At 38.5% G+C, this 11,155-nt stretch overlaps 1 protein-coding gene and 1 long non-coding RNA gene across 2 annotated transcripts in view; one reads left to right on the forward strand and one right to left on the reverse strand.

Annotated features, from left to right (window-relative positions):
- Positions 1-307, forward strand: part of LOC127365469 (uncharacterized) — a 15,098-nt gene extending 14,791 nt beyond the window's left edge. Inside the window, exon 3 of the long non-coding RNA XR_007885213.1 lies at positions 50-307. This is a non-coding gene — a long non-coding RNA (uncharacterized LOC127365469). The remainder of the gene's footprint in view (positions 1-49) is intronic.
- The window catches only part of htr1fa (5-hydroxytryptamine (serotonin) receptor 1Fa), a 22,594-nt gene extending 11,821 nt beyond the window's left edge, over positions 1-10,773 (reverse strand). The window contains exon 1 of the mRNA XM_051403567.1: positions 10,673-10,773. The gene's annotated coding sequence lies outside the window, so the exon portion shown is untranslated. The remainder of the gene's footprint in view (positions 1-10,672) is intronic.
- Positions 10,774-11,155: the final 382 nt, after the last annotated feature.

Consider the following 11,155-nt stretch of genomic DNA (forward strand, 5'->3'; position numbering starts at 1 on the left):
TTGAATGTGTTCACCAACTAAGTGTTAACTTTTTCTGTTGGTTGTTCAGGGCTGGTGGCGCACAGCGGAGGTTTGTCAGATCTTGTTGCTAAAAAAGTTGTAACACCTTTTGGCACAACTGCATCATGGGAAGCCAGGCTGCTTTGGCTGCTGGTCATTCCTGTTCACACTGTAGACCATCATCACCTCTGATACTGAAGAAGTCTGGCAGTGGAGGGTGAATATTGCAAAAATGTTGATGTCTTTCATATCTGTTCGGAGCGCATTATCTGTGCATGTCTGAATAAATGTACTTGAATGTATGGTGTATTCAGGGGTTGTTGTTTTTTTTGTAAGGAATTGGCTGGTTTGATAAGAGAGACTATGATTCAAACATTGCAAACATCCTAAAATCCAAAAATGAGATTCTAAAAAGCTCCAAGCAGCTGCAGACGTGACTGAAAATTCTCTGTCCAACTGTACCTCACACACTCCAACACCTACAATATTTATGCACATACTTGTACTTAGGTGTATGGAAGCAGCAGTTTTTAATATTTTGAGTAAACATTGTGCTTCATTTAAAAACGCCACATGCATTATGTGCCTCACACACACACACAAACACACACAATTAGCCTAAATACTGACATAATCATCACCTCATGCATAGTTCCTCAAATCAGCGGGAGCTAATATCCCCAATGTTCACTTATTTCCACAAGAGGTAACGAGGGCACCTTAGTGTAAATGGACAGAGTGGAGGCAATGAAGCAAATGGCCAAACTGATGGGAGCTCCATGTGAAAAAAACATGCAATTTCCAGTGTCCTTTAATGGTACGTCTACTCTTATTCCACTACTGCAGTCTTGTTCCGTTTTACACAGACATCAAGCAAACATGTTTCAGAAGTCCGGTTGTCCTTGAATACAACAACAGGAATATGGGTTGAGCTGCAAATGGACCCATCCCTTGAGTAAATCTCCTTGCAGTTGTTTGGTGCAGATCAAGGTTATACTGGCAGAGGTCACGCCCTCATTCTGAGGGAAATACATTTTTTAATTAAAATGATATCGGAAAAAGTACAAATCCAGGATAGGAAGTGGGCAATAAAAAAAGAAAATAAGCAGTTTCTTAGCATACTTTCTGTATATGATTGTTCTAGGTGGATCTATGTGTGTGTGAGAGAAGCGGGAGGAAGAACTTGATGCAAATGAACTGTCATGTATTAGTGGCATGTTCATAGAAAAAAAAAAAAAGATAAAACCTAAAACGGTAAATTAAATTACTGAATTTTTTTTTGATACAGTGTGCTGCTGACTCAAGCTGCATGTTCTCCACTGCTGGAAACAGATGAGAGATTAAAACCTGCAAGGTGAGAGAAAAGCGTTGAGTGCAGCATCCTGCAGTTTTAGGACTGAAATATTCTTGAGAATGACTTTAAAATAGCTGCAGGGGTTGAATACATCACAAATTACCAATTGAATTATGTTATCAGGTGGTGAGATTACTGGCTTTCAAATCTCATTTTTTCAGCAGGTATTGAGTCCAGGAACAAACCCCTGTCCATTAGCCTTCGCTCAGCTCACCGCTGGAAGCTGATAACACTGAAAATGCTCTTAACATAGATGAAAAGCCATGGTCATGCAGAAGGCCTCAGACATTCCTCTAGGTGTGTTAGTATGTTTTTGCTTTTTAAAAAAAAATGTAAATTGAGGGTAAGTGTAATTTAAATATATATATATATATATATATATATATATATATATTCCTTTAATAAAAGTATGACTGTGATTAACTTAAGACAGTGAGATAAAATAAGTGTACACCCCATGATTTCTAGAGCCTTTATGTACAAATGGTCTTGATTTTTTCCTTTTAGTCCCTCATCTTGGAGTGATGAATTTCTAAGTTACTGTTTTGTAAGTCAGTGGTTGGAATCTGAAGACTTCTGATCCTTCCATCTTGGTTGAAATATCACTAAAAATTAAGGGCTTGCAAATATAAACATGATGCAATGCTATGTATTGCTTATTTTTCCCCCCTTGTTCTTCGGATTCAGCTCTACCACTCTTTAACACCATGACTAAAGGCATTCGATCATTTCAGTTCTTTTTTGTGAAGTTTCACTTGATAAAATGTCAGTTTTTTGATGAAAAGTTTTGTTTTTATACTGAATGTTTTAAGGAATGGATTAATATTGAACTGATTAACATTAAGTATGAGACGGATTAAGGAAATACAGTAAGAGAAGACACGATCTCATTGATTCCAGGTCTGTAAATTCGCATTACTGCAGTTCAAGAGGTAAGTACTCATAAGAAAAATGTGCTAAATATAATAACTAAGTCAGGTACAGTAATAGTGACTTGAATTGGCCACTAAATTGGTGGGGACTTGTAGTGGAGTGAATGAGTATGTATGAGTCACAGCTTACACTGCAAAGAAATCACATTTTTCAACAAGTGAAAAATTTGCCTGTTGGCTAAAAGGATTTGTATGTAGGCTTATTTGCATCTGTGTCTCTTATCCCCATACTACATCTCCATTTTGCAACATAACCTGTTTTTTTTTTCCATATGTATGATGATGATAATGACGTATCACCAAGGGACACAAACTAACTCAATAACTCTGGCAAGGAAATACATTTCTGCAGACTGCAGCCATCCCCAAACGTGCAACGGACTATAGAGGACATACGATCCATAATAAATATTTGAATTACCAATTAAAACTAGTGAGCACTGACAATTGACAGTGGTTTTCACAAAAAAAGGTATTTGTAACAATGCACTTAATACTTGCTATTTCTTCTTACTAAAAGCTGAAAAGCTTGGTCAAAAAACTGAAATTAATTTATTTATTTTGTATGTTTTTAACAACGTGAGCAATCAGTTAACAGGAGCATGCAACATTTTTTACTGTATCTTATGCGTATCTTTGTAGATAAAAAATTTGGAGATATGGGAAAAATACTAAATTGTTATATTTTATTATATATATTATTTATTTACCTCACAATTTTACTTTGAACTTATCAGGAACTTATCACTGTTGCTTCTAGGCTTCCATATCAGAACTTGTGAATTGACAAAGTTAGAAAGATTATTTCACAAAACACTTTATGTCATAATTTAAGTCAATTACAGATTCCTCTAAAATGATTGTGACAACGATTTAGTGATTAGTTGAATTGTAAATAAGATAAAAGGGAAGTCAGTTAATGACTGCTTCTTGTAAATCAAACTATGACAAACCCAACCCTTTCTGGGCAGAAGTTTCACAAAACGTTATAGATACGGAAATGCTTATTAAGTTAAAACCTCTTTCCTAAAATAATGCTATCAAATGCCTAATCGATTTCTTCTTCCACTGACTCAACCCAAACCTTTATTAGTTTACCAAATTCATGTAATGCAGCGTGCCTTGGATTTTCTGTTGATGATGTTTGAGCTAGAGTAGCTATATATATTCCAAATAAACACAGAGTTTAAATAAGATTTTATAAACTGGATTTGCTGTAGTTGTTTAGCAGATGTGTATAACACAGAGATCAAAAAGAGGTTTATTTAATGCTGTGCATAATGAAGTGTCTCGCCAGTACAAACCTACCAGAATGACATTCAGAGTATTTGCTATCGAACCAATCTGTCACTTGCTCATACAGAAATCAATCTGAGGATGCACTATATGAGTGTGGCTCCTTTCCAGCATAGATTAAGAGAGTGATAATTGGGCCTAAAAAAGCTCAGGGGAAAAACTTATAGGAGATCTAGTTTGGCAGAAAGCAAAACAGAGAAATCTCTAGGGAACACAACATCACTAGACGGAGGTACCCATTTTCATCTATATCTTTGTGTGTCTTATAAACACACACACACACACACACACACACACACACACACACACACACACAACACTTATCAATTAGAGGTAAAAAGGTGGATACAATTTACAATTACCAAGTTATAACCACAAAGTGCCAAATAAATACTCATGCAAACATTTCCCTGCCTGCATCTACAACCCTCCCACACAACAAAGTTAACAGCTTTGAAAGTAACTGGAATGTGTCGTTGAGGTCACTGCAAATTCTCATGGGATGAGTAATGGACAAGTGCCGCACAATCAAATACATTTTTACAACACTCGTGTGAATCAGTCGAGGCACTAAAACTGGGCGCATCACTTTTTGCAACATCAAGATCAAGTGCTTCTCATTTTTGGAGCATTCAGAATTTTTTCAACCCTCAATGGTCGATGAACTCCCGAATTGACACACGACTCGTCCCCAGCTGAAACTGAGCTGAAATGGAGCCACAAGCAGGGGGAGTTAATAATTGGAAGTCAATCCTAACCTGAACAGTGGTGAGCCACTGGGAAAGGCCTCTGTGAAATTTGCATTCAGACCTGTTGGCCTTTTAATAAGAGAGCACTGAACTTCTTTTTAGAGTGCGTTGCTTATCTGCCGTTTAAGGCTGGTCTTGCTACAATGTGCCCCTGAGTCCTGTCTGGATCCCAGACTCACCAAGCAATAACCAAACATATTAGCTCTGGTCTCTGACATACATTCAGTAAATAAATCTTCAGTGTTCTGTGCTTGTTGAAATGGCACAGCACATAAATAGAAACGTCATCAGAGTCACACAAAGAAAGGACAATCTACCCTTCCATTACAGTTTTGTATCGAATAATCAAAGTAAAGAGTTGTAATTTCACACATTAGTTTTCATAGATGTCAGGTTTGTGGACCTTTGTGTGCATCTTATTTGAATGGCTATTTTACATCAAGGCATATGCTCTATGTAGGCAGAGCGAGTGATGCACATCGACACAAATTGATTTTTTTTGCCATAGCAACTCAGCTTTAAGGATGGTGATGTTGGTTAGTGAGTCTATCCTTCAAAAGCAGCAGTAAAGTTAATCCTTTCTGCGTTTGGAAGCAGCTGTCAGTATCCACAAGCCACAAACAGTAGTTGTTGTGTGGTTCTGATGGTTATCTATCATTAATAAATATACCAGAACTTGACAGATGGGGAAAGCAATTGTAACTAAGATGTAAATATTGAGGCAAGCTGTGGTGCAATTTACACTGGGGAAACCTGCTACACAGGTCTATAGTACATTTTGGCATCTGTGGACCAGCTGTGGACGTGTAGATTCTGGACGTGTTCCACACATGTACAGTTGTAACTGAATGAGCAAGTGGCAGTACATAAAAATGAAATTCCAACAGCAGCAAAATTACAATGTGAGAAGGTTAAACTAATGCCTAATTAATCTAATCTTTAAACTACATGCAAGACTTACATACAAAAGCATACATTCATTGTCAGTGCTATTATATACCAGTATTCACGGTGTATGACATTGAAAAAGTTTCATATTCTTTGATACATTTTGTATGTTTGTTGTGATTGAAGTTGCAAATGACACATTATCTCACCATCCTGGGGTAATAATTATGACAGAAGCAAAGGAGGAAGTCAAGAAACCTTACAACAGAGCAACAAATCTATGAAGGGCGGATATTTATTTGGGTCAATGGATGAGTCAACAAGATATTCTACTTTAACACAGGAGACTACTGTCGTTTACTGTTTCCAACCTACAGCTAAGGGTTTTTTTGTATTTAAAAAAACAAAACATTATCGTTAAAGCTTATACGTACGAAATGTACTTGCCACTAGATAGAGTACCAGCATCCCAGACAAAAACAATACCTGCTACGGCAAACCAGACTCCATTGACAAAACCAGTAATTTTACCTAACAAATAATAATATTACGGCCAGACCAGCTGTTTAAATAAAGCACAGAGAGGCTCAGATAACAACACATGCAAAGGAAGCGTGACACCACTACATCTTTACATAGCTAGGAAAAATGGTCCAATCCATTGGAATCGTATGACTCTGAGCTTATTATTTCCTTTAGTTGTGATGTTTTTCTGACAGTTGCACATTGCAAAACAATGATTCATGCATCTACGCTGTCTACTTGTAGGCTTAGCAGATAACGAGTTTCATTATTTCATCCATTTTGGATGATGACAGACTGTTACCTTTTTTTTTTGGCATTTCTGCTTTATTTAGATACTGACAACTGGAGAGAGACAGAAAAGGCAGGGGAGAAAAAGAGGGGATGACAGCCAAGGGTACGGGCTGAAATTCAACCCAGGTCTCTGCGGTAAAGACTGTACGCACTCTACCACGTGAGCTACCAGGACACCCTGATTTCATGTCGTTTCTAATGCAAAAGCTATACAGAATTGTTTTTCATTTAGGGTAAAGTTTAACTTTTAATTTTCATTCGCAAAACATAACTTAATGACTTGTTTCATCCTCATTGTTACCAGTTGATATGAATTCAATGGATATACACAGATTAGAGTGGCTTTAATTCATGTAGGCATGACATTTGTTGTTCTTTGGGAAGAATGCAAAGGTAGAACAGGATCCAACCCTCTGTGACCCTAAACAGGATAAGAAGTTATAGAATGGATACATGGGTGGATGGATGGATATAAATAACTACACTGCATCTTTTGCCCTTCAACTGGTAGGGCTGTAAGATGAACCTAAATGTAATTACAGTGTCTTGCTTATTCCACCCAACTGTCTTGTTTTGTGAAATGAAATGGACATTGCAGCCTCTAGGCGCCGCTAGAGGAGCTTTAGGCTTTTACTCTTGTTCCATTAGGAGTCCGTTCACTATAAGGGGCCATGGGGAAAGGCCATCTCTCAGACGGGAGCTTCTCTATTAGATACGGCCAGTTGATGGATGGTCCCTTCAGGCTTACTTCAGCCCCTACAGGTTATTCTGAGTTAGGTAGTAGTTCACCTTTACAAAGTCTGTTACCATATAATCCCAGAATTAATATCTGCTAACAAGATGACAGCAAGCAAGTAGGTGCTCCCTCCATCTGTCTCCTATTCTGTTGCTGTGTGTGCTGTCTCATACACACACACACAAACAAACAAGAATCCCCATGGTGGAGCTGGTATGCTTGCTCTAGGCTGTCTTGGTTTTGAAGACCCCTCAAATGTCTTCAAAGATCCATGAGAAAACAATAGGAGCTGTCTACCATTTCCATACTTTTGGCGGCTAATGTTGGCATAAGAAGCTCTAATTTGAATTCTCATTCTTCACGGTTTGGTGACAATTAATTAGGCAACAATTTCTGAAGGCTGTGGGCCTTCTTAGGTAACCAAGAAGCATTTAGTTAGTTACTTTAACAGTTGGCAGTACTAGCAGACACGTTAGGGAAAGACAGACAGCTCAAAAAGGCCTATTTTCATTGTCTGACAGGGATAGGTAAGGCAGATTTTGATCGAGGCTCTTGTCTTGCCTGATATGCCAGCGAAAAGCTGCACATCAGATGTCTGTCTGGGCTTTGTGAGTGGGAAACAGAGTTAAAAGGTCTTTCTTAAAAGCTACATGACAACCAAGATTTTTATGAAAAACGAGCTGGTCTCATGAATCTAATTTACGTGGTAAGAAGGGCCTCACAAACTGCATTTGTCCTTATGAAATTATGTTGTAAGGTAAAGACAGTTCTATCGCAGGAACAGGACAAACTGAAATTTAAGAGTAAACACAAGCAACCAAAGAACATAAGGATCTCTACTTTGATGGTGGTATAAAAACACAAACAGTGGGAATAATAAAATATATTGAGCTGTAAAGGTTGTTCATGTAGCAGTCACATAAACTACATATATTAGAAACCTTTTAACATTTAAACAAAGTGTTATTTCTGATCAATAAACCTTAAGTTCACCACTGAGGGCCACAAGGCTATAAACAAAACAAATTTACTCGAGCACTCCCCTCCTTGTGCAATACAAACACAGGGGAAACACTAATTAAATAACATTGTAAAAATAAGCAGCCATGTTTTCTGCACCTTCAAACTGGCTCATCTACAGTATTCTGTTTGCCAGTTGCCTGTCACAGCTTATAATTCACTTGTGAAAGTTTGTGAAATATTCATAGCACAATGCCACAACACCCAGTTAGCAGGTGATTCAGTGGAGGCATAGAGCTTCTCTCTCTCTCTCTCTCTCTCTCTCTCTCTCTCTCTCTCTCTCTCTCTTATCCCTTTGGCATATATCGGTCTAAAGCAGGCTGTGTAAAGTTCACTCAAATCACCTCTCAGGATTTCTCAGATGCTCAGCTGTACCTCTCACTTTTGGGGTCAACGTCGTGCAAATATCGATGTCATATGCAGATTTACATAAAGTTGTCAGGATGCTTTTATCTGTTCTCACCTGCAGTGCCGTGATGCACTCTGGGAGAATTAGTGCATTGGAGAGCTTTTGTGAACGCTTGACATGTGTTTCTGTTTTCACTGTTGCACCCTTGCTATTTTATGTTTTCCATTTGATGTTGCTAATTCGTCATTTATTCTTGTGTTTCATCTTTTGCTTGCTGTGTATTTGCTTTTGCCTCTATTTGTATTCATTGTGCTGGAGGTGTTTTCCCTGTAAAACATGTTCTAACCTTTTTAAGTAAAATGTAAATACAGATTAGAATCCCTATTGAAGCTGTGAAGGTAGTGTTAGAAAACTTCCATCTATAAAATTGCCACTAATATTGTTTTTTTGCAATTGGCTGACATCAACGTGTCAGCCTAAGAAATATTTAAGGGTTTAATGAGGAAGGAAGGAAGACCACAAGGAAAGAATACAAGGACACTTGAATATAAATAAGAATTAGGCAAATACAGCAACAATGATGTCCCATGGTTAAAAAGACACTACTGCCTCACATTACACATAAAATAATCATCCTAAATAGTTCCACTCAAACAGAATACGACCACTGGTATGAGACTGATGTTCGGGATCAGTCACAAGCCTGAATTACAGTATCAGCATCAGCAAAGCCCTCTAGGCAGGTTGCTATAGGATGAGCAACACTGCTTGCTTCTTCATGGTCTAATATCATCAGCAGCCACAACGTGTCCTTGCTTTGACTCTGCCATTCATTACTGGCATCCATTACTTTTTTTTTCCCAAGATGACTCCCCCTTCTGTAATTAAGTACCACACAAGTAAATGTGTCTCCTCAGCCAAAAAGAGCCCAGTGTGGCGATTCAATATTTCAAGTCATTAAATGAAGGGGTCCTTCACAATACTGCCCTCCTCCACGAGGAAATTGTTGGCTTTATTGTACATAAATTAAAAACCATCCTCTAACTGCTAGGACATTACAGCGTGGTCATGCATGGACCAGCCCAATATCCCGGGGTAATGTCCATATTTACATCCTATATCTATGTTCAGTGCCAATACAGGAGGTGATGTGTCCTATGTGTAGATATTTAGAAAGAAGGGTGTGGAGGATGGGGTGGTAGATTTCCAATGTACATGCAGAAGACCAGAAGACCTGCAATTCCAACTATAGCCACGACCTTTGCCTAACCTGAACAAGTGTTTTTGTTGCATAACCATAACCACAACCATAGTTTACAGCCATACCCAGGGTTTCTTTTCCCCTTAATCTTAACCATATTATAATTGTCATGCAGACATGTTGAAGAAAGCTAGAATTCTTAAAATGTTGCCATCAGACAAAAAAAAGAAAATGTTGCAATATAACAAAATCTGGGATTTTGCAGAATCATCCGATATTTATGTTCTTGTCTGGCAATATGGTTGCATGGACACACACACACACACACACAGTCAGATGTGAACATGCACAGTTCTGGGAATGTACACGAAAATGCCTGCAAGTCACTCAGTCCTGTGATTCCCTCACTGTCTCTTTATCACACCAACCCAGTCTGACAGTAAATGAATCCTGCACAGATGCTGCAACACAGACACACTCCCCTCATCGCAACGCTCTCCCTTTTTTCATATTATTTCTACCACACACGCCTTCTTGATCCCACTTCATATAATGTTGTGGGTTTGATCTTCTATGGGTTGGTCCAGTAAAGCTCCCTAAGCGGACCTGCTGCTGGTCAAAGAACCATTTCCAGCAGGTCTTTGGAGGGGATGTTGCTTACTTTTAATAAAGTCTATACCAGATGTGAAATTCATTTTGAGAAGATACAGTATGTGGACTTACTGGACATTCACAAACGCACATGCAACCACTAGAGAGCCTTTGCTTTCCCTCCAGAAAAGGGAATGTCCTTGTCATTACTCCTTCTTTAAGCCAGGTCTGGTACAGATCCTGGCAACAGTCAGTCAGTACAAATCATACCACAAGCAGCTATATTTGTTTTTTTTTTTTTACATGATTAAAATCAGCCTCTGATTATCATTTACAGTAATCATTGTCTTTGATGTGTTAATGAAACACTAGAGAAACACAGTGATTGGATCCAACTCTACAGACACATTAATACAAATACTAGAAATATACAGATGCATTATGCTGAAGTCTGTAGGATCATCCAGCTCTGACTTTATCGCATTATATTGAAATAGTTATGCTCAGCTCAAAGGTGGAAGCAAAGTGGGAACTCTGCTTAGGTTTAGAGAATGATGAGTGCAATATTTAAAAGCCAATTAGGATACAGCACAAGTATGTCATATCAATTAAATCTAATGTGCACATAACACACAGAGCGCCTGTCTAGAAACTACTTCCCAAATTCGGTCCATTAATTCAGAAACTGCATGGCAGCCTGTCTCTCAATAAATGTCCAACCTGCCAAAATATTAACTCACCAGGCTTCCGTTGCAGAGATTAAATGACAGAAGAAACCAGGTAGTGGCAGAAGAATATTACATTCCCTATTAGTGTCCATTCACAGCTCAGCGACACTCACGCCGACACCCGTTTACTGTGTCGAAGAGGGGGAGAGGCGCGCACACGGGAGCGCGCTTCTTGGCCATAGACGGAGCTCAAAGAGGTGCGTCAGTAAGGAGGAGGTGTGAAGACAAGATAAGAGTAATAACAGCCCTCCAGTAACCAAGGCTAATAAGGAGACAAGTGTTTTGTCTTGTCAATTTGCCATTTTCTGTAATACTTTATCAGATGCGCTATAAAGGTCGCATATGTATCTGTGTTTCATTGTGACCTTATTCTAATCTCACTATATATTATTCATGAAGCCAAATTAGGGATCCCATATGGTGGGAATGGGCTAAAAGGGAGATATTTAGTGCAGTCTAATATCTATGTAGACTGAGAAAAATCTTAAACTATAA

The sequence above is a fragment of the Dicentrarchus labrax genome, unplaced genomic scaffold, assembly GCF_905237075.1.
Source record: "Dicentrarchus labrax unplaced genomic scaffold, dlabrax2021, whole genome shotgun sequence".
Taxonomy (NCBI): domain Eukaryota; kingdom Metazoa; phylum Chordata; class Actinopteri; family Moronidae; genus Dicentrarchus; species Dicentrarchus labrax.